Below are 24,729 nucleotides of genomic sequence, written 5' to 3'. Positions count from 1 at the left end.
TTCTTTCTTAACGAAGAAATAAATCCTCAACTCAAGGATGGGATTGATGCCTTAGGATTTTAGCTCTTGTATTTTTCCATATCCTGTAATTCTTTACTCCATATAGACTGTTAGCTAATGTTCTCCCATTTTGATCAGACAAAACAATTCCTCTCTAGGCCTGAAACTCAAGGACACCTTACAGTCTCAGGCCCTGAGAAATGTAAACAGAAGTGAGTTGGGGGGAGCACACTTGGGGTAAATGACTTCATTACCTGAAGCTGTAATTGGAGGATTAACCCTGATATGCAAATGGACCAAACTTATAAAAGTATGAAAACCCTGTGACCCATTGTCCATTTTGGGTGTAGCCCCTGGGTGGGCTTTGTCTGCCCTAATGTACCTGAAGGCCCTTCAATAAATATAACTGCTTCTTATTCTCTTAATTTTGTCTAGCCTCTGTTTTTGGGTAGTCCCTCAAGGCATCAGGATCAGATCTCAGGCATCTCCCTCTGGCTTTTCCATCAACTGTCATGGTGACTGCAACCCCCAATTTGTAATACATGGGTACCTACATATCTGGTGACCAACATGTTACACTGTAGCTGCAGACTGGCACCAATTCTGGCACTGGTGTGAACTCCAGCACAGAAATTTCTGGAGAAGCCCTTATATACAGTCATGTGAGAACTGAGTCAGGGAAGGATCAAGATTTGGTCTGGGACAGAGGCAAGGGCAGGGTGAGTAGCACCTGGGCTGTCCCCAGCAGTGCCAACCTCCCTCTGCATGCAGGGTAAGCATATGCCTGCATCCACAGCTCTGCACTCCTTTCAGGAGAGAGTTCATCACGTGATTCAGCTCCAAAGCCAGACATGGCACACTTAGCATTGCCCTTGGGACTCATCTAGCTTTGCTGCCTTCCTCAGATCCTGCCTGGGTCAGGATGAAAGCTTATCCAACCCAAAACAGGGCAAATGGAATTGGCAGGGGAGATAAACCCCCAAATTAGCCAGAAGGGGATTGAAATGCATTTTTTCTGCTTGAATTCTACTTGGGGGCTGGCCTGTTTTCCCTCCATCACTTCTCACACTATCCAGAGACTCCCAGCACTGTATCATGGCCCAATTACTTTTTCAGCTCCAGGATATACACAGAGAACTTAATCCCGCAGCCTTCATTAAAGCTCTGCCTCACTTCTGCGCAAGCCTAACCTGGGCCAGGTTGAAAGAGGCAGAGGATAAGAGCACTCCTTGGAGCCCTGGGTCTGTTTCTTTAGAGAAGAGGCACTGATTCAGCTGGTTTGGGTAGGCATTTAGATCTCTTGGGCTTCCCTCTGTTATTTCCAAAGCAAACAGGCTTCCTCCAGATGAGATCCAGCTTAAGCCTCAATAGCCCCATAGGGATTGTCACTCGCACCTCAACCAGGAAAAACACCCATGCAGCTCCCACAAGACAGTTCTTTTTCAGTGACACCTAGGATAGAAGAAAGTCATGGGCAAGTTGGAGAGAAGCAGTGACAGATGAGGAAGCTAATTACAACTGACCTGACTAATTAATGCTGACTTTCAGATAAAAAAATCTTCACTAGTGTTCCATTTCAATTACCCGGTTGTTCCTTCCTACAGGGAAAAGGGAGCCTTGCACAGCAGCAAACTAGAAAGAAAAAAGGAAAGAAAGCACAAGACTAGAAGGGAGGGAAAGACAATTTCTGTAATATAGGAGATTCTCATTGACAAAATAATTAAACTTCACACTGGTTTCTCCCATGGGCAGAGCTTCAGAGCAAAGCTAGCAGTTTTATGTTCCTATTTGTATTCCTGAAATCTCCTGGAGTTTCTACTAAAGGCAGCTTTAGGCCCCTTTGTTAGCTACATGAAGTTCCTATAAGAGGGAGAGAAATAGCTTTTGTGCTTCCAAAACATCCTAAGAGCATCCAGGTCCTGCTGAAAGCCATGTCTCTGTGACACAGAGCTGCACACAGTTCTGGCCATGTAGAACAACTTGAGGGCATCATTAATGTACCACACTAAAGCAGAGCTCCACCGAGACACCAGGACACAGAACCACAGTCTTGCTCTACACTTGAATCACTGAGACTAATCCAGAATTCTAATTTTAAAATACAACCAAGAAGGGCTATCTCAGGTCCCCATTCTCCCTTATCAACACAGCTGTCACCAAGTGCGTAGACTACCTTTCATGAATTGTTAAGCAAAACAATAGGGAGAATTAGATACGATTTTCCTCTAATTGAAGGTCTGACTTTGAATCACCCAAACCAGGCCAAGAGACACTTCAGAGACAGAGTCCAAGAAGCGGGTATTTGCTTTATTCGGCACCAGGTGCGTGGGGGATCACTCCTCCAAACACACACACTGGCACTTCCTACAACACAATATTATGGGTAAAATTCATGAATAGTCATCACATTCCTTGAGATAGGAGTGGTTATACAAATTAGTTCGCAGAAGTCATTAATATCATTAGCATATGTGTCACACATGCGTGGTGTGTGCTGGTGGTCTCACTGAGGAAGGTGCATCTTCTTCCTCAGGGGTCTTTCTGATGAAGATCAGTAGTCTTCAGCACAATGCACTTTTCACCTTTCTTTCTGGAGCATGCACAGTCCTTTGTAGAATGATTCAGTGGTTTCTGTGTTGGTCTCAAGTAAATTCTTGTTCCTCTTATTTTGAGAAGATTAAGGTGAATCCTGCTTCTTAGGTTTTGTGATCCACATTTGCTGTCTCCCAATAGTTAACTGTGCTTGCATGAGTTAACTATTGATCAGTCTTATCAATCCCCCCTTTTTCTTCGGTCATTTGTAATTCTTTACACATCTCACGTCTTGAAAGTAAGTACCCTTCTCTATCTTGCTTCTAAGTTTGTGCTTTTGCCATTGAGCATAAGCATTGCGATTCCAAGTACATAAAATTGTACAACAGTAACTACTAATGCAAACAGTAAATAACAATGCAATTATAGAAATAACTATTACGAACAATTGTTTAAGCCAGGATAAGTTGGGTAACCACGCTGTAAGTTTGTCCCATATGTCTTTAAACCCCCAAGAAGTGTCATCTAAGGTGATCTGATGCAATGTTTGTGTTTTGTCCAGAATTGTCTGCAAATCTGTTTCTATGCATTTATTTAAATCAACATAACTGCAACAGCTTGTATTTATAACTGTACATACTCCTCCCTCTTTGGCGTACAGCAAATCTAATGCAAGTCTATTCTGTATAGCCAATTGTGACATGCTCTTAATCTCGATTTGCTGTGTTCTTATGGCATCTGCAGTGGCATTCATTATGGTTTCTACGGTAGTGAAAAGATTCACTATTGATTTTTCTAGCTCACTTACTCCGAGGCTGGGTATAAACCACCTCGCAAAGCTGTGAAATCCAGTGGGTCTATCTATCAAGGGGTTTGATGTCCTTTTGGTGCTGTGTATAAAAGTTTGGAGCAAGCCTTGTAGTTGAGAGACAACATTAATGTGGGGAAATACTCGTCCTATCGCACAGCGGCCTTGCCATCTTAAGGGTAAAACTTTATAGGCACTGTGTCCATATATCCAGTACCAACCCTGTCATGAGGGCACTGGCCAACCCTTGGGCTTTGGTCTTCGTCTCGTTTGATTCTTATTCTACATGTTAACCCCCCCCATAGGTCCAAAAACTTGAGCAGTTGGGGTAGCTGCCTATAAATGTTAAGCTCCCACATTTGGAATCCATCTTATTTCCTCCTGAGTTTTTGGGTATAGACTCCTCCCAGCACCGCTGCACACAGGGTACCAGTGAGGACTCATTTATTGATTCCTCAAGCTCTAATTTCCACTGAAGTTGGTCTAGGGATATGTTGACATAATGTGAAAGGTTATTAGTACTAAGTGCAGCATGGATTTCTGTTGTATTAGGGAATGTTGTCCCAACCAAAGGAAAGCCTCTAGCAGAATTTTCAGGCAGCTGGGAGCATATCCAGCAATCAGTTAAAGTTCTCAACACCACCTTTGAGCAATAGAAGGTATGTATTTTGATCCCATGCACCCTCCCCAGTTACCAGTGCCACTAATATGGTCCAAATCATGTTGTGTTGATTTTTTGTATTTGAAGGCGTAGAGGTCCTGTTCTTGCTTCCCACTCTGGTTTTGGCGCAGGTTTTGTCTTTGTATAATGGATCCAAGTTGGTTTTCCTTGTACTTTAATTGCTGTGTGAGTGGTCAGCAGTGTCTGATAAGGTCCTTCCCATTTTTCCTGAAGTGGATCTCCTGAAAGAGACTTAACATAAACCCAATCTCCTGGATTCACATTGTGAAAGGGTTTATCAGGTGGTGGCGGTTGACAATTAACAACTGTAGTCCACATTGATCGTAATTTTTGACCTAAATGCTTTACATAATCTATTAAGTAGCTTTGCCCTAACAGAGCCACGCTGTCATTGTGACATTTGTTCTGTAGGGCCTTCCATACAAAATTTCAAAGGGACTTAGTTTTTCTTTAAACCGTGGTTTTACCCTAATTCTTAGCAAAGCCATGGGCAGAGCCTGATACCAATATAAATTAGTTTCTTGACAAATTTTGGCAAATTGTTGTATTATTAAGTGATTAATCTTTTCTACTTGCCCACTTGCCTGAGGCCTGTATGGTGCATGTAATTGCCAGCTTATACCCAGTAGATGACTACTCACTCTCTGCACCACCACCTGGGCTACGAAGTGTGATCCCGTATCAGAATTAATTTCCCAAGGCACCCCAAATCGTGGAATAATTTCTTGTACTAAAGCTTTAACAACTTCTCTAGCTTTATTTGTCCTACAAGGGAAAGCTTCTGGCCAACCTGAAGAAGTGTCTGTGAGGACTAAAAGATATCCCCCTCTTCTAGGTAATTCAGAAAAGTCAATTTGCCACACATCCCCTGGTAAAACTCCTTTAGGGACAGTCCCTGTGTTTAGCCTAACAGTGGTATTAGAGTTATTTTTAAGACAGATTTCACAAGTGGAAGTTATGTCCTCAATTGTCTCCTTTAATTTTGGTGCTGTCACTTTGTCCTTTAAGTGGTTATGTAGAGCATCAACTCCCCAATGTGTCTTAGAATGTTCGCTCTGGATAAACAATTTTAACAGTTTTCTGGGTATGAGACCCTTTATTTTAGCCCACCTGTCTGTTCCCATTTGTCCCTTTTCTTCTTGTATCCAATTTAAATCATCAGTGTTGTATGGTGGGGAGTTTTCACCCATAAGGATGTTAGAAGGGATTAGAGCTAGGGCTTGGATCTGAACCCCACTAGCCACTGACTTTGCAGTTTTGTCTGCCATAGCATTTCCTAGTTCAGGGATGGTGCTTCCCTGGGAGTGTCCTTTACAATGCATCATAGCCACTTTTGAAGGTTTTAGCACCACTTCCAGCAACTGTAAGATTTCAGTAGCATGCTGGATTTCTTTCTTCTGTGAGGTTAATAAACCCCTTTCTTTCCACATAGCCCCATGAGTATGTACCACCCCGAAGGCATACCTTCTATCAGTCCAAATGTTGATAGGTTTTCCTTCAGCTAATGCCAGGGCTCAAGTCAGGGCTATTACCTCAGCCTTTTGCGCAGATGTCCCCACAGGTAACGGATTTGCTTCGATGACGGCGTCTGTGGTTGTAATTGTATACCCAGCAAACCGCTTACCATTCTTGACATAGCTGCTCCCATCAGTGAACCAGTTGTCCGCATTTTCTAGCGGAGAGTCCTTTAAGGTCTGGGCGGCTGGAGTAAACTGCCTCCATGGTTTCAATGCAGTCATGCTGTACAGGCTCCTCAGTAGCTTTGCCCTGGAGGTAAGCTGCTGGATTTAAGATGTTGGTACTCACATCCTCCGATTCTGTTAGAACAGCTTGGTATTTGAGAAAGCGAGATGGGATTAACCAGTGATTTCCTTTCTGTGTGAGCACTGCTGACACTGTGTGAGAGACAAAACCAGTCATCTGCTGGCCCATTGTGAACTTGCGAACTTCCTCTATGTTCAGGATGATGGCTGCCACTGCACGCAGGCAGGCGGGCCATCCTCGGCTGACCACGTCCAGCTACTTGGAGAAATAAGCCACTGGCCTTTTGTATGGTCCCAGCTTCTGTGCCAAAAGTCCCAGCACCAGTCCTTGCCTCTCATGTGAGAACAACAGAAAAGGTTTAGTGACATCTGGTATGCATAGTGCTGGAGCTTGCATCAACTCACGTTTCAGAGTTACAAATGCATTATTAGTCTCTGGTGTCCAGCATAGGTGAGTTCCCCCAGTTTCTTTCAGGAGTTGGTATAAAGGTTTCACAATTAGTCCATAGTTGTAGATCCACAACCTACACTATCCTGTCATTCCCAGAAAAGTTCTCAGTTCTTTGGTTGTAGCTGGCCAGGGCATTTGACAAATTGCCTCCTTCTTGTTATTTCCCAAGGCTCTCTCTCCTCCCACCAGTTCATATCCCAGATATGTAACTTTTTGGAGGACTAGCTGAGTCTTTTCAGAGGAGACCCTATATCCACTTAGTCCCAGAAAATTTAAAATACTTACAGTCCAGTCCTTGCAGTCTTCACAGGTCCTTGTTGCTATCAGTAGGTCATCAACGTACTTCAGGAGTGTACCTTCTCCAAGTGGCGGTGTCCAGGCTTCCAGTTCCTTGGCTAATTGATCTCCAAATATCGTGGGGCTATTTTGAATCCTTGTGGCAATACAGTCCATGTGAGCTGACTCTTTCTCCCTGTTCTGGGGTTTTCCCATTCAAAGGCAAAAATTTCCTGACTGCTTTCAGCTAATGGCAGACAAAAGAATCCTTTAAAACTGAAAACCACACCCAGTCACTCTGTAATTTTGTAAGTGTAAGGATTGGCCACTACGGGATGAAGTGTTTTCGTTATTGCATTTATTGCCCTTAGGTCCAGAACCAATCTATAACTTCCATTTGGCTTTTGTACTGGTAGAATTGGGGTATTATAGGGAGACCTACACTCTCTCAACAACCCTTGATCAATAAATTTGGCAATTATTGGTTCTATTCCCACTCGTGCTTCTTGTCTTAGTGGATATTGTTTAACTGACACTGGTTGTGCACCTTCCAGTAGTTCAGTAATCACCGGGGAAGCCCATTTTGATCTCCCTGGAATTTCAACATCCAATACTAGTGGGATCACTTGATCTGTTATTTCACTATCCATGGGTATTTCTCCTCTTTCAGGGAAATTTGCTAAACTTAAGGCCATAATTAATTTTTCCTCAGGAACGTGTAGTCTCATTCCTTATTCTGTAAATTCTGTTTTTGCTTCTAACCAAATTAATAGATCTCTGCCTAGCAGTGGCTTTGGTGAATTTGGAAGATATAAAAATTGATGTATTCCCATCTTTTTACCTAATGTAAATTTTAAGGGTCTTAAAAAGTAGGCTTTTTCTGTTTTCCCCGTGGCCCCAATAACTTGGACATAATCATTGCTTATAGGACTCAAAAGTCTGATTCAGGACTGAGAACGTGGCTCCAGTACCTACCAAAAATTCCACCTCCCGTTCCCCTAGCCTAAGTTTAACCAGCGGGTCGGCTAGGGAGGGACCAGCCAGTCCCTGTCACTACTGATACAGTTGTGCTACAGTCACTGGTTCTGGCGGGGCTGATGATTGTGTCGTCGGAATCGCGGCACGATTCATAGGACAATTCCGCTTCCAATGCCTGAGCTGGCCACACAGTAAACATCGGTTAGGGGCTGGGCATTGCTGTCTTTGCCCCCCAGGTGGAGGCCTCCTCCCACCCCTGGGGAATCTCGGTCCCCTAACCTGGGCAACCGTGACCGTAAGGGGCTGTGCTCTGTTTTTATAAACTTCCCACGCTGCTGCTAAAAGTTTCTCTAAGTTCCCGTTACCTGGTTCCCTGACCTTTTGCAATTTTCTGCGTATAGCTGGCGCTGACTGACCCATTAATAAGGATATTAACTGTTACTGCCCGATTTCAGAAGCTGGATCCAGTGTAGTGTGTCTCCTCATATTATCCCTTAGCCTTTCTACAAATGAGTCTGGAGACTCAGTGGTTTCCTGGTGAATACTGAACAACAATGACCAATTAAACATTTTAGGTATAGTGTTTAGCAGTCCCAGTGTATTAATTTCCTGTATCTAACCAAAAACGGATATGTTTGTGGATCATTTGGGTCCCAATGTGGATCTTCCGTGGGGAAAATGTTACCTACATTACCGTGTAATATCCCAGTAGCTATTTGTCCCTGCACATGTGTTCTTGCCGTGGATATTACAGCTGCTTTTTCTGTTTCAGCTAGCTCTGATAGCATTAACATCCCAATCAACATCCTGATTTCTAACAACTAATTCAAGCCTCTTTGCTACCTTTTCAGGGTCTTTTCTATACATTCTGGCTGCCTCCCTCCAGGTATCTAAATCCAGAGCTGTAAATGGTGCTTTAACTTCTGTTATTCCCCCATCTGGCCCTACCACTTGTCTGAGCAGTGCTATAAGCTTCTTCTCTACAGGGACCTTGCTCCTAGTTCTGGATGATATTCCTGAGCTAGCCTCACTTGTCCCTTTGTTCCCACTACCCTCCAGGGATGTTAGAGATGCTGGGGACGTTGTCCCTGATGTTAGGGTGTCACCACTGTATTTCATTAACTCCTGGCTTTCTAAGGGATCCTGGTCTCTCTCAGTTTTGAGCTTTAAACATCTCTGCCCTATATTGCATTATGAGCAACACCTCTTCATGCAGCTTTTCCCTTTTGCCTCCTTTTCTAAAAGCAGGACCATTGAATCCTGGGGTGCCAAACTGATACCACACCGTTTTTGCCACTCTGGTTTACGTCTTAAAGTAAAAAACAATCCACGTAAAAAATTTCATCCCATCTATTCTCCCTCCTTAAAAATAGCATTAATTGTAGTAAGGTGTTATAGTTTAAAGTCCCATTTTCTGGCCACTTTTCACCATCATCTAATTTGTATAGTGGCAACCATTGGTTACAGTATTTAATTAGGGTGCTCTTTTTCATAGTCCCTCCAGGGATTCCTCCTAGTTCTTTCCAGTGTGCTAACACACATCCCAGTGGACTCTTCTGGGTTATTTCCTTGCTTTCTGATGATCCCATTGCCTCCTTTGTCTGTTCCTCTCTTTTCTCTCCCTCTCTTCTCTCTTTCCATGCAAGCCTTCCTGCACATCTCCTCCCACTTTTCTTTCCAAGCCTCCCAGATCCACACACTAAAGCCACAATAAACCTCTCACTATTCTGTCACCCTCCCCTTACTTTAACATTACTTACACCCTCATTTTGGACACCACCCACTTCTTTTAGTACAATACCACTTTCTCTCACAATTAATACATGTACACAAAGTCCAAGCCTCACAACTGTTTCCACGGAATTTCAGGAGGGAAGTTACGTGGAGCTACATTAGAAAAGGGGTTGCGTGTCTGGGTGTTCTCAATTTAATGTCTAAAATCTCTCCCCTCCAGTGATACAATCCGCCTCCCTCAGGATAACAAGGTTGAACTCCAAACCAATAGTTTATATGATTTATACTCATTCACTCACTGCCAATCACTTCGCTTTTCATTGGCCACTCCCGGCTCCGGGTTACAGAACCACAGCTAGAGCTCCACACTCGCTTTGTGTCCGGAACACGTCTCATCTGTTCTCACTCACACAGTAGCAAAACAGCGACAGACAGAACAAAAATACGATAGTGCATGACAGTGGGGTCCAACCCCTGGGGCCTCCAACCCCTTAAAGGTATCTTTCCTTGTGCATAAGAGTGGGGTCCAATCCCTGGGGGCTCCAACCCCTTAAAGGTACCATTCCTTTTGCCCAGGACTAATTTTGGGAGACCTAGTCTCCTCGGGACTTTCAACCCACCCTCGGGGACTTGAACCCTGGACCCATGGGAATTTCTACTCAACAAAAAATAGCAAATACCTTAATTTGGTGCAGATGGTCCTTGTCTGCTCTCGCCATGAGCCAGGAGACAGCTGAGCTCCCCCTGAAAATTCAGGGCCGTGGCTGGGAGGTCTGCTTACCCCTGGATCCAGCAGCCAGGCAGAGTTAGGGTCCCCTCTGGGGTGCCAGTTGAATCACCCAAACCAGGCCAAGAGACACTTCAGAGACAGATTCCAAGAAGCGGGTATTTGCTTTATTCGGCACCAGGTGCGTGGGGGATCACTCCTCCAAACACACACACTGGCACTTCCTACAACACAATATTATGGGTAAAATTCATGAATAGTCATCACATTCCTTGAGATAGGAGTGGTTATACAAATTAGTTCGCAGAAGTCATTAATATCATTAGCATATGTGTCACACATGCGTGGTGTGTGCTGGTGGTCTCACTGAGGAAGGTGCCTCTTCTTCCTCAGGGGTCTTTCTGATGAAGATCAGTAGTCTTCAGCACAATGCACTTTTCACCTTTCTTCTGAAGCACGCACAGTCCTTTGTAGAATGATTCAGCGGTTTCTGTGTTGGTCTCAAGTAAATTCTTGTTCCTCTTATTTTGAGAAGATTAAGGTGAATCCTGCTTCTTAGGTTTTGTGATCAACATTTGCTGTCTCCCAATAGTTAACTGTGCTTGCATAAATTAACTATTGATCAGTCTTACCAACTTTCACAAGTTTTGCACTCCTGGAAAAGTAAAACAGGCCATGGATACCTGACCCTGAATCTCCTATAACACTTCTCAAAACATTAACTTAATTCAGCCATGGAGCAGAACCTGCACCTGAGAATACAACACTGACAGAGCCTGTTTCGGTGGCATACAAGCCCAGAGATGCACATGCTGCTGAAAAGCACTGGTTTGATCTGATGGCTGAGCTGGCTCCACCATTATTAGTTAAGCAGGGTTCACTTTTCCAGTTGCAAGCACAACACAGCAACAAGGCTTTAATCTATTTTCTTTCTGTGTGCTTTGCATTTCCCTTTCTACTTGCTTTAAATCCTTTGGTAAGATGCACAAAAACACTACCAGACTCCAGGCACTTTGCAGATCAGAATGACATCAGAATGCTCCAGCAGCACAGAGCTGTTGGAATTACAGTGTAATGATATAAATATGTGTTTGCCGGAAAAAAAGTTCAACAAAAATATTTTAAATATATATATACATTAAAGCTCTACAGTCTATAACTCCACTTGCTCACAAAAAGCAAGACAATAGATAGGGCTGTATATAGGAAATGTGCTCCAGCAGCACAGAGCTGTTGGAATTACAGTGTAATGATATAAATATGTGTTTGCCGGAAAAAAAGTTCAACAAAAATATTTTAAATATATATATACATTAAAGCTCTACAGTCTATAACTCCACTTGCTCACAAAAAGCAAGACAATAGACAGGGCTGTATATAGGAAAGAGGATTATCTGATCACAAGCTTTATGAAATCAAGCATAGGCACACGCATCCACATCTCTTACTGAGGTGTTCCACTGCTGACTGTTCCACCCCTCTTCAGCCCTACAGGAACTTTTACACCCTGGCTAAGATAAGAGCAGCTGGAAACAGAAGGATCAATGATCTTAAGTGATTAGGTTCAATGAGCTTTTCCAACCTAAATGATTCTACCATCTCTTGACCAGCTTTCTGACTGGACAAAGGCTGCTTGGAGCACTCTCAGCATACGACGTCGAGGATCTTCTGCGTGCACCCACCTGCTACTCCAGGCTCTGACAAACACTGATTAGATCTACTCATAATTGTATGCCAAAAACAGTGTGGAAAGATTAGCTGCAAAGTCAAGCACTCATCAGTGAAGAAATGCCAAATTCAGGGCCGACACAGAATCCTTAATTTGTCCTTCTTTTGTAAATGCTCTGCAGTGTAGTTTTGCTTACAAGCCCAGTGTCCAAGGCTTCCACCAGTGCATGCGATGGATAATGCTCCCCAAACCCAGCAGTTATTTGCTCCCCTGTTGTCTCCTCATCATTCAGTGTGTGGTCTCATGCCTCATTTCCTGCACACTGCTCATGCCTGGCTCACAGGCAGAATTATTAATTTCCACATGAGCTTTTCAACACTGCCTGTCACAACAGAGTCTGAGGGCTGAACAAACAGGGCTGAACTGAATCTTCTCCCAGCATCTCAGAGAAGGAGGGGGTGGTGTAGTCTGCATCTGACAGATGCTGGAGCTCAGGAGATGAAGGAAGAAGTAGACATTTTGGGTGCCTAGCTTGACACACAGGATACCAGATCTTTTTGAGGGCAAAGATGGGGGCTGTGTGCAACAAACCACAAACTCTGCTGTGTTCTGCAAGTATAATTTGAGCTGTATCATCAAACATAACCATCATTGTGCAACATAACCTTTATGCTGGTGAGGGATATCCAACCTCCCCAATGACAGCCATATTCACACCATCTACACTACCAAAAATAAACCAATAAATTGCCTCAAAATACATGCTTTAAAGTATTGAAACTGGCACTTTTCAAAGGCAAAGGTCACAAGGATTTGCTCACATCAAACCATGCACGTTCAGTGCCCTAACATCCCGGGATTGCTGCAGAACACTTCGCTAACATGCATGTCACTGCCAAAGAAAATTAATTTCCTGATAAAATAATTTGCTCCTGGTTATTGTAACTAATTATTGTAGATGTCAGAAGCAGCTTTCTTGGTTATAATCTCACAAAACATGCCTCACAGCCCTATGCCATATTTACTACTCAAGCTACTTGCTTGTGCTGGTGATAAGCTGTGCTGTCACTCAGGCATGTGGCAATTCCAGGTTTCTGCACACAGACACCAAACAAGCTGAGGCTCTGATATGCTTCAGATGTTACTTACCTAACCACTACAAAAATTACTTAGATTTTGTCTGAGCCCCAGCCAGTTGCTGTTTCTAAGTAAAGGGATCTCTTCTGGCTCAGCTGGGTGCCTTTGGGTGCCTTGACAGATTTCAAAAGCACCCTGGATCCCACCTGCCAGCGGCCCAAAGAACAAGCTTGTCAAAGGTATGTGGATTCCCACACTCCAGCACCTACCCCTAAGCACCTGTGCTCAGAGCAAAGCCTTTACAGATCATTACATGTAGATGGCTGCCACAAACCAGGGCCTTGCATTACTATCCCAAGAAGTATCACTCCAGGAAGGAATGTCAGACCACAGAGGGGAATCATCAATTCCCAAGCCAGTGGAATAAACTGCCATCCCCAAAGCTTGTGTGCTGCTACACTCCAACTTCATATATCACTGTCACCCTGGAAAGGAAAGCCAGATCCTGCTGGCAGTGCCTACCAGTAATTTATTATTCTACCCTGTGCTCAGCCTCCCCAGTTTACGTTAACCACCGGGACTGATACCACTCTGTGCTCAGCTGCAGGATTCCCATGCAGACTCTGACCCCTCTCCCCACAGCCACCCTTTGCAGTGGGAGGAAGGACACAGACAAGGGCTGGCTGTGCAGCCTCATCCATGTGCAGTTCTCCAGCAATACCCTGCTGGTGTGCACACTGCTTCTGGGACTGATCAAAACACCCTCTCCTAAAGGCTCCTCTCCACAGTATTCACATAAGCTGCTAGTTCATCGCTGAGAAGGAGGAGGAAAACTTCTTCCTCACCCTCCATCTGAGCTGTTTCTCTCAGCAGCTCAAGCAGCAGTTTGTGCAGAGGAGGCTTTGCTGGCTGTGGTTCTGTGGGCAGCAATATGAAAGATAAGGCAGGAATTCCAACCTGTGCTGCCAGGCCTTCTCGCCAACCACAGCACAGGCAGCTGTTTCAGCTCCACTTCTTGCCACTCCAAAGGTGGTAAAAGGTACAGTAAGGTTACAAGAAAATGTTACAAGTGCTCCACCTGAAGAGTGTACTTAGCCAGCTCTGCTCGTTGTGTTCTGACCTTCCAGAAAGGGGAGGAACAGGCACAGAGTCCCATCTGCACATGTGTTGAGTCATGCAGGTCACAGTGTCTCACTCCAGGCGCTACCCATTTAGATCTAATGGATCTACAAGTCTTATTTTTCACTGCTACAATTTACTGACATCAGAAAATGCCAGATTTGGAACAGAAAGGCTGTAAGGCTGTGGTGAGGACACAACTCCCATGGTATTTCAGTAACATTGACTTTTTCAGCAGGGCTTTCCATACACCAGCATGAGAGAGGAGTGGGTGATCTGTAGCCCTCTCCCAAATGAGGGAGTAGCAGGAATACTGAAATACTTGTGCACCATTCCAGCTCCATTCACTGAGCTGAGCTTATCTGTCGCACAGACACAGCCTCCTATTTCTGAGAATGTGAGGGTGAATTTTGGGGGGAATTCATCCTGACCGTCACTACAACTGAGTGAGAATAACTGCAGCAAACTATGCTTTATAGTAACCCATGGAAAACTTACTACTGGATCAGGAGGGACTCACAAAGCAGCTTGTAGCTGGCTGGCTTTTAGCAGCCTGAAAAGTGGGATCTGAGCAGGTATGTCTTTCTTACCTCCCACACCTCTCTCTCTCTCAAATAGATGCAGTTACCTGCTCTCCTCCCATGAAAACCCAGTGCTTGCGGAATTAATCTAATTAGCACTGATATTTCATCTTCCAAGAATCAGTGAGAAATCTGGAAGAAGATGTGCAATATCCAGAGGCTGAAGAGCCTCTAATGTCACACAGCTCACTGCTCTGGAGCAGGACCTGGGCAAGCACAAGGTTTTTCAGAACAGAAGGAAAACTTCTTGAGGGGAAGATGTGGAGACAAGACAAGCTGCCTCAGTGCCTGAGCAGCAGGTCGGCAGATCCCCTGCCAGTACAATGACTTAAAGCTTACTGCCAGCTGCACCAGCCATGCAGAAACTCACATTAAATATTACTACAGCTCAATAAGCACAGTCCTGCAGACCATTAGCAGAGGAGGGGGCAGGGTCTCAGAATAAGCAAACAGGCTTTAATGACACATTCGTCTCAGACAAAGTCCAGGATGCTTCCTAATACAAACAAGAGACACCATGAGCTGGTTCCTATTAGTCACTGTGCAAGGGAGGGAAACATTGTTTGTAACAGCTCCCAGAAGCTTCCAGTGAAGCCACGTCTCTAGGATACAGATTTAGGCCACCAGGACTGAGCTGAGACAGTAGGAATGTCCTCCTCTCTGCGCTCTTCTCCTCCCTCCCAGCACAGACCTGGAGGTCCATGATCTGAAGCAGTTCAGAAAGAGGCAAACATCACCCTTGTCTTTATTCCCCTTCTACCACCAAAGATGCAGAGATTCACAGCCATAGGAGCTGCACAGGAGCTGCTCATGAGTGGCAATCAGCCAACCCAAAGGGACGAGAACTGCCACCTGGCAAAGGATCAAAGCATTTCAGGCTATTGTTCCCAGTTCCTTACTGCATCCCACACTTTCAGACAGATGTTCGCAGGCTGAGATGCTACTTGTGCTATCTCTTAGGACAAAGTCCTGCAGTTAAAACACAAAAATGAAGGTAATATTTGTGGCTCTAGTTTTTCCAGCTTTCCTGGGGCAAAGCACATAATCTGCTCTGAATTGCTCTCATATTTTGGAGTTCGAGACTTCCATCATTTCACAACATGCCTTGTTCAAAAGACTCCTGGGATTCCCCTTCACAAGCAAACACAGGCTATTTTTGCAAAGACATCTGTAAATTGATTTTCAAAGGGACTCACTCCACTGCCCTGTGTGGATGTGGAACTGTGTCTGGCCCTCTGGAAACCAGGCTTTTGGCTGAGTACAAGAGGAAAAGTCACTGTTGGCCCTTCCCAAATCAGCCAGAGAAATGGAAATGCGAACAGTACCAGGATCTGCAACATAACCAAGTAAATGAGCATGTAGGCAGGTGGTGTACATGCAGGAACGAATTTAGCTGCATGTAAGCCAAGATTTGGATCCAGAAGGAATTATCTCCCCACAACACATCAGAAATACAAGGCACTGCAAGAGGTCTGTAAAGGAAATGTCATCAAAATTTTATTTGTCTGCTACTTATAGTAGAGCTCTCTGTTTTTGGAATCTAAACAAGGCAAGATGCTTTCCTGTGCCACTTACATAAAAACCCATGCTATGAACTCTGGAGTTACTGTGAGGAAACTTGCACCAAGGAATTGGTTCCAGACAGCTGATTTACAGGAATGAAGCTTTGCTTCTTTGGCTTAAGCAGTGCCACAGGGGATGAAACATTTACCTGCTGATATATCTTGTTTCCAGTTGTCATAGGCTGGTGTTTTATAGCACCCTACGATGCTGCAGCTTTTCTGCCATGCTCTGTGCATGCATTGACACCAGAGACAAGTATGAAATGGACCAAAGACCACCACAGACCACAGCTCAGCTGCCCACTTGCTGCCCATCTCTGAGCCCTGTGTGAAGGGACAGAGCTGAGATGCAAGAGTTAGGATGGGGAAAAAGTGAAGGAATGGCCCTGGACATAAAATTCAGTTTGGATGTGGAAAGGAATGGCTTGAAGCATATACATCAGATGTGAGACACTCCACTAAGAAGCACATTCAGAGACTGGACACTCAGAGAAGTCCAAGGCACTGACAAGGTGCTCTGTGAGTCCTGAAAAAGCCCACCCTGCAATGCCCAGAGGCTGGAAATTGCAACTGTTGGCAGGAAGCACCAGAAGGAGCAGTTTTCAGCATGGTCCAAGAGCTACCCTGAGCTTTCAGGCAAAATAAATTTAGCTTTCAAAACAAGCTGATGTTTATATTGTCCAGACTCCCAGTTTAACTGGAGCCCATTGTGTTACTGAGTCACTTTCATGCTCTTGTGGGCCTGTCCACCTTCCAGTTTCAACTCAGCTATAAAAATTGGCTTGGAGATTAAACCTGATGCCTGAGTTTTAGCTGGAGAGCAAGTGGGAGGGTGTGGAAGGGGAGAGGTGGAGTGAAAGAGGTGGCAGTGTAAATATGAAGACAGAGGATTTGGCCAGGTTTGATTTATAAGCAGGAGTCAGGGTTGCTTTGGGCATTTCTCAAACATGTTTAAAATGCCCCATTGGGTTCTAGTTCAAATCTGAGTCTGCAGCCCCATCTTCTTCAGTAATTCATTTCCCTTGTTAAAAGGTGGAACAAAGAGAGAACTTACTGGATTCAGGGAACCAAGTGTGCTGCAAGTGCAGCAGTACCCCAAGCAGTAGAAGGGTTAGGTATTGTTTGGGTTTTTTTTCCAAACTGTCTCCAAAGACTTTAATACAGCTCAAAAGCAGTTCATTCTCAGCTCCTGGGTGTAACACAGAGCCAAGAAACAAGCCAACATCCCCCTAGGAGCAAAGAGTACTTTGTGCATCATATATCAGAGACTGCATAAACCCTTTGCAAACACCTATCAGATCCAATTCCTTATTCCTCTAGGGAAATACATAGGATTATATGCAAGTTCACAAATTAATTAAGCAAGGTTCCACAGTTGAGCTTCAGCTCTGATGGAATTCAGCTATTACTTTTGCTGACTTTCACAGAAGCTAAATACAGACCAAGCAAGTTACAGCTAACATCATTCAGCTTTAGTTGCCATCTGAGAAGCAGCAGTTGTACCTACAACTCCATTTAACAGAGACAGCGACAGTGACACAGAGACCCTGTGACTTGCTAGCCCAACATCAGCCAAGTGAGCTCAGAGTAAAACTAGAGATCTCCAGGAATCCTCCTCTTTGTTCAAGTCAAAGAGATTTCTGCTATGCAAAAGTAAGATGGGAAGAAAGTCTGTGGCAGCATGAAACAGGATGCCCTGAAGCCCAAATAAGCTTATCCATGTAGTTAGTTTAGCAGGTAGATCTCAGATAACATTCCCAGTAACAAATCCCAAGTGACTTCACCGACATGACTGCAAGTGAGATGCAGCTGCAGAACCAGGCCCCAGAAGCAACAATATCCACACCTTCAAGTCCAGGCAGAAAAATGACACTCACCCCTGACTCTCCCCCCATAAAGCAGCAGAGAGTCAAGGCCAAGCAGTAGTTCAAGAATCAGATGACTGCCAGTGTGGCTTTCAACCCCTCTAAACACACTGGCCTCTCCCCTTTCTCCACTATTTATGTAACATGAACTGCCTTCTATTCAGGAGGAGCTGTTCTGTGTTAACAGAGCTTGGCAAAGATCAGGAAGTAACTCTGCCAGCTTTCAAGCCTGCTGCCTTAAGGCAGATGGCAGGGAAAGTATCCCAGCCTTGTCCCCCAAACCACTTCTCCCAGCAAGCAGAGAGAACTCTAAAACAGGAAAAAAGGGTGAGGTATCTGTGAAGCCCTAATTTCAGTGCAGGAGACAGCCTGTCTCTGGGGTGCCGTGCTCTGCCGTGGGTGTGCAAAAGCCTGTGGCACTGCCAGAATCTGGAGGCTCAGAACAAAGGCACAGGTTACGCTAGAAGTTTTATATGTTACAACCAGAAGGAGGAGATGCCCTGCCCCTCCAAGTTGATGATGCTGCTGCCATCATGAAAAAAATCAGCACTGCTAGTGGCTGTGCTGAACTGAACCTTTATGGGAAAGTAAATCTCTCTGGAGTAGCTGGAAGGACAGGATTCCCAGGTGCTACAGACCCATAAAAACTTGAAAACAAGAGCTGCAGAGCATCCTCTGGTTCCCACCAGCAAAACTGTTCTGCCATTCCCACATCGGGTCTTCCAGGAGCAGTTGCAGTCCCTGGGGGTTCAATTCACCCCAGGAAGGCAGATCACACTCAGCTACTGGCAGAGCAGGCACAAGTGGACTCCCTGAGCTGTGAAAGGCTGTGTGTCCAGTGCTGGTAGGATCCCTATCACAGGCAATTGTCTTGTTCTTGCAGAAGGAGGGCAACATCCCTGGCTCTAAGCAACCAAAATGAAACCTTTGAAGCTTTTTCTGCCAATCTTTTTCTGTCTGTATTTTCTGTTAGTGGTGTGGCACTCCAGTTATTAATCTTTTCTGGTTTTCAATACTATAAAAGTGTGACTCAACAACCGTGCTGAGACCTCAGAAATCTTCCTTTAGGTGCTGCAGAGGACGGTTAATGACAGTGTAACAGGCAAGAGATTCATAAACAACATTCAGCTGGGTGCTAATGCGGACAGTTGCTGTAGCTCACGCCTGAAGCACACTGCCATCAATGGGACAATTTACAAACTTACACATAGTTAAGCTTTGCTGAAATATATCCCGGACAGGGGTCAATGGGAAGCCTTTTGCTGACTTCACCTAGAGCTGGATTAAGCACTTAACTCTTGCACTGTCTCCTCCATACTCCTGAATTATTCATTAAGGGCCAGACACTGCAATCCATACTCACACTGCGCTTAATCTGTCCTTTAAATTGACTTGCATTAGTCTGAGTCACAGGCACCACAGCACCTTCCTCTTTAACGGTCTCACTGAATGCAGCAGAGCTATTCACGAAATGAGGTGCTGCTCTGAAAGAGGAGAGGAGGCAGGATCCAGCCCTTAGCAAAGGCACTGGTAAGGGCAGACCTGAGAGAAAATTCACCCTGGTAAAGCTACAACAAGATGAATGAACCCAGGTAAATCTGTGTGAAATCAATCATTTAAAGAGATAGCCTGTTCTGCGGTATCACGGGGGGAGATTAAGGGAGTTCTAGAAACTAGTATTTCATTGCTCAACTTCATCACGAGGTCTGAAAACACTTTCCCGGGCCCCTGGCCACACACTCACAGAGCCGAACGACAGTTTTCACACACACCTTGTGAGGACTGCTTATCTCTCTAGAGAGAGAGAGAAACGGCGAGGTGTGTGGGAAGGAAGAAGGCAAAGGACATCTGCTCCTCTTGACTGGCACAAAAGCAATAAAAAGTGCACAGGACTGCTGTCGCCGAGGAGGTAAGAAGCACTGAGACTTAGTAGAAACTCCTTCCTCTGCCAAGCTCACAGCTCCCAGTAACCAGGCCCTCAGGCCACACTACTTGCTCTGATCCTGAAATCCCCTCCAGCTGTTCAAACCGCAGATAAACTCGCATCACAGGAGAGCCGATTACCTGTACCTTTCACCATTAAGCCCAAATCTATAGTTTGATACCTCTAAACAAACAATGGATTAAAAAAATAAGCCAATCAAGTAAGTAAAAGGAGAAATCTTTTGCACTACCTTGAGAAATATAACGGGATTTGATTTTTTAGAATGAACTAACCTGTTAAATTCTCATTTATGTCAGTGCTTGGTAAGATTAGAGGATTAAACCAATTGTATGTGAAATACTTCGTGCTGAAGAGAGTCCTGCCAGGATTTACTGCATGTTGGCATGCACAGAGACCACAGCAGCATCATCCAGAGACCCCCTGGGACTCACAGAAGGACCCGATCAAACTTAAGAAATAAAAATCATAGTTTATCCAGATTTTACATATGCACCAGGGTATGAACTTCTATCCCGCTCCAGTTTCACTCAAGCTTACTTATTAAGTACTCGTAACCAACAGGCAAGTCTTTGTATAAGGAGCACTTATCTTGGAGCACTGGTACCACAAGAGGATTTCAGATGTGCTGTGGCTTTTTTGGATGCAAAATGTTAACACCGTGTGCATACGCTCTCCCTGTGCCAAATCGAAATGCACCCATCCTATCACTGTCATGTGATTTGATTACATACACACACATCACAGCCACCCCATAAACTCCTGCAAAATACAGCTTATTAATAAAACTTCATTTGCAGTTCAGAAATGACAGATACAGAACGGGTCAGAGTTCTCCTGTAACTTAACTGCTTCTTCTGTTGGTCTGACAAAGGCATTTGCGATGTTTTGTTCATTAACACTGAAAAAGTACAAGATCTTGGGAGGCACAGCCAAGGACACACTAGGTATTGAGAGAATTTTTAGCACCTAGCAAACACATTTTCCCCAAATATCTGAAAACTAACAGCAATTTCACCGGTGTGAAATCCCTCATTTATGCACCCCCAAATTACATTGTCACCTTGACTCCCTGTAAGTGCCTTATTCTATGGTAAGGAGGCTATGCACAACAAGGGCGTTTGTCAATATAGCTAAAAGCACTACACTATAGTGAGTGAGGGAAATCTGAATAGAGTATCAGTGACTTCAGCTCACGTTTGGGGTTGTGGTTTGGGGTTTTTTCCTACCCCTGAGGATGAATTTGCCCTGTACATTGCAGAAACGGAATCACAGTCGTCATCACCATGGGCAATTGGAGACTGGATGATGCTGATGCTTCTTCTCAAATGCCAGTCCGGTTCTCACACATTACACTGTTACACACTGCTCTGGGCCATTGGTCCCTTAGCTTTCCCCTTGTGCCTCTAGGTGAAACGGACACAAATGCTGAAGGGTAGTTTCCCCTTGAATCATTTTCCTATTAGACAAGCATTCTCTCTCTGTAGAGGAGTATCTTTCCCATGGGAATACTGCAGGTATTCACAGGGGCAGCAGGAAGAAAGGAAGAATGGATCTTTTATCATATTAAGCTTTTCCATTCCATCTTCATTGTCTTTTTCACTAGCTCAGTTCTGTTTTATTCCAGGTTTAGGGAATCAAGCTATAAGGCTCGAAAGGGTAAAGAGACTAGCTTGATGAGTCTAACCTCTGAAGATGCATCCAGGGTGATAAAAGAAGTGTAGCTATTGAAACATCTCCCTTCAAGTTGTTGTGTTGCTAGGTTTCCATCTCGATACACAGTCTAAAAGAGCAATTAAAGGAAGCTGATGCTGTGGATTATATCTTTATCAACACTTTACAAGGTTATTGATGAGAAAGAGGGAAAAATACTGTCCCCAAGCAAAGTTGTTCTGATGAGAACAGACAGCTAGTTTCAAAAGTTTACACAAATTTTCATGGAGAAATTTTTTTTAAAAGCCTGAGTTTCTAGGGTAGCAGATTTTATGTGTATCAGGATGTGGCTTTGTGAGCAAAAAGTCTGTGTGTTTATTCTGTCATTTGAATTGTGAAAGTACTTCTCTTCCAAAGCACAAGTCCTCACCCCACTTAACTAGAGTCTGTCTTGACACAGCAGACAAGGGCATGCATCAGCCTTATTTTAAAGGAACTTATTTGTTTGTGTATTACATTAAACCCTAGCAGACTCTGCACAGCTGTCAAAATACTATTCTAATAATTGCATAAGTGAAGGTTGTTAACCAGCATGCTGCTATGCCTGTGCACAAAACAAAGGTGCAAGTGACACAGGAGGCAGCATCAAGGCAGCTGCAAGGTCCCACACATGCCTGAAGGACCGGCCACTTCCAGCTTACTCTGTCTGGACTGGAATTTTTCAGTTACACTCAGCTCCCAGTCTCTCAAGTGCTCTTAAATACTTGGGCAGTGGCAACCAGCCTCACTCTTTTGGCTTGGTCATCACATCACCAAGGAAAAAACAGAAGACGTCCTCTTCTCCAGGACAGCAGCTGTTTTACTGGCACATCTTTGGAGACCACCTGAATGGCAAGAGCCCAGGACCAAGCTGAGTTGGGACTGTTGCTAAGCAATGAAATGTCCTTATTAAGTGGTGCGGTGTTTTTAGACAGGAAAAGTCCATTTCTGCACAAGATGGTATAAAACAGGAAAGTTACCTTACGTGTACTAGGTACATGATGCTCTTTATATCTTTTGGACACACAGCAGATGAGGATCCTGCCTGGCTGAACCTGCTAACACAACTGAGTACGGCGAATACCCCACTGACTCTGCTCCTCCTCAGGGAGGCCGGCCAAGCCTCCGTGAAGCCGGGGACACAAAGCTGCTCAGTTCTGGCGCCCAACTTTTCCCCCAGGAGAACAACCCTGCTGCAGGCGCAGCTCAATCAGCTCATTATAGGGGCAGCCTCCCGGGAAAGGCTCTCTCTGTGCATATTCATGAACTATCCAGAGCTTCCAGGGAGAGTTGGCTAAACACACAACTGAGGGATTTAGCTGTTGGATTCCCAGGGGGAAAGAAAAAAGGAAGCGGGGTGGGGGGGGGGGGGGGGGAGCGAATGGAAGTGGAGGGCTAAAAAAAAAAAAAAAAGAGGAAGAAAAAAAAAGCGCGATTGGAAGCGATGTTGTCCCTGGGCACTGCGGGACCTGAGAGCCCGACCGACCCCCCGGGCCACCCACCCGGGCAGGGCCGAGCGCTGAGGGCCGGCGGCGGAGATGGCACCACGACAGACGGCTGTGCTCACAGACTCCCAAGCCCCCGCAGACCCCGAGGCCGCGGAGCGCATCACTCACCTCCGCTTCGCCGAGCGGCAGCAGCCCTGGGCTCGCAGCGATTCCGGGCAGCGCCGACTCCCCCGGTACCGGTGCTCGTTGCAGCGCCGGCGGCAGCGGCGTGCGGCGGTGCCGGTCCCGCAACCCTGACCCGGCCCCGCCGCCGCCTTTAGATGCCGCTCCGCCGAGCGCCGCGGCCGCCGTGGGCGGAAGGGCGACCGCCAGCGCCCGCCGCTGTGCCGCGGAGCGGTGCGGTGCGGTGCGGTGCGGTGCGGTGCGCAGCTCCGGGGCCGCCGCCGCCCCGCCAGGCTGCGGGCGGCGCTGCAGCCGTGCTATAAATCGCGTTTATAAACCGTGCCCCTGTGCGGCCCTCGCCCCGGTGGCCCCGGTGCGGTGGCACCGGACAGGCAGCCCCGGTGGGAAGGCAGTCCCAGCACAGGGCCCGGTACCGCCGGGAGAGCGGCCGCCGCCGGGCAGGGCAGCGCGGACACGGCGCTTAGGAACGGCCCCCGGTGACAGCCCTCCCCGCGCAACTCCTTAGCAGAGAGGGCAGGTAACGGAGCGGCCGCCGAAGCGAGGAGCTGCGGGTGCCCGTGGACTCTCCGGGATGCGGGACCTTCCGGGACTGCCCTGCCCGCCCGCGGAGGAAGCCCTTGGTTTACAGGCTGCCTTTTGGAGAGGGATGGGAATGCCTCGTGTGACAGATTGTGGACTGGGGATGGGAGTCCGGCTCTGTCGGGTGAGCACTGCCACGACCCCAGGACCTGGTGCATCTTGGGACAGAAACTACTAGAAACTTTTGCAGCACCTGGCCGGTGCTGCAGGTCCAGCCCGTGTTAGAGCCAGGGCTCTGGGAAGGACTCAATATGAGTACCTGCTGGTACCTTCACTGCTAGATAAATGCTCTGTACAGGAGACACTGCATGCATTAAATGGCAGAAGTATGCGGCACAATCCCTGAATTAAGTAGGAGTCATTAAATGGGAGACAGCAAGACTTATTAATTAGGGTGGTAGAGAAAATCTTTTATACATTCATGCTTGCCTCTCATGGAGCAAGGCATTCTGCATAGGTGGTCATCTAGCTTGCCTTGCCCTTGCCTTGACTTTCAGGAGATGGAGTCCCATCTATGATAAAGATATCCCTGAGTACAGGGGCCTTGCTTAGTGTTGAGGGAGGGTCTCTAGTTACTATGCTGGATACAGTGGTCTTGCATATATTTATTTTGTGCTCTTCTGGCTTTGGAGGAAGAGAGAGAGAGAACAATAGTCCCCTCATCCTTTGCCTGTTGTACTGGAGTGACCTGTTTCTGTTATGTGGACTCCTGCAAGAGCAGGATTATGTTAGTAAATTGCTGAACAACTACCTGGTGGTAAGAGCTTTTAATCAATTAATTTAAATTTGTTCTGCCCTACATTCTCACTTATTTGAGTGTTGATGGTGCTTAGGAAAAATACCTGATTTCAGATAGATTTGTCAAGTCAGTAAGAAAAGGAAAGCAGCACAATACAACAGGTCCGTCTCCAGGCAGGCTGTGTCAAAAGCTCTTTCTGATGCATCACCCAAAGTGAACAGGAAGTGAAGCAGACAAAGCCAGACCATCGTCTTCCTTGTGGGGCTCCAAGGAATGCAAATCTAATGAGGCTTCTGAAGTAAAAATGCATTCCACCAGCTTT

At 45.7% G+C, this 24,729-nt stretch overlaps 1 protein-coding gene across 1 annotated transcript in view; it reads right to left on the bottom strand.

The window, feature by feature from the left end:
• Nucleotides 1-23,283, bottom strand: part of DISP3 (dispatched RND transporter family member 3) — a 47,645-nt gene extending 24,362 nt beyond the window's left edge. The window contains exon 1 of the mRNA XM_039563947.1: nt 23,075-23,283. The gene's annotated coding sequence lies outside the window, so the exon portion shown is untranslated. The remainder of the gene's footprint in view (nt 1-23,074) is intronic.
• Nucleotides 23,284-24,729: the final 1,446 nt, after the last annotated feature.

Source organism: Corvus cornix, chromosome 21, assembly GCF_000738735.6.
Source record: "Corvus cornix cornix isolate S_Up_H32 chromosome 21, ASM73873v5, whole genome shotgun sequence".
NCBI lineage: Eukaryota > Metazoa > Chordata > Aves > Passeriformes > Corvidae > Corvus > Corvus cornix.
The sequence above is the reverse complement of the archived record's forward strand: the minus strand, read 5'-3'. Positions and strand labels throughout refer to the sequence as shown.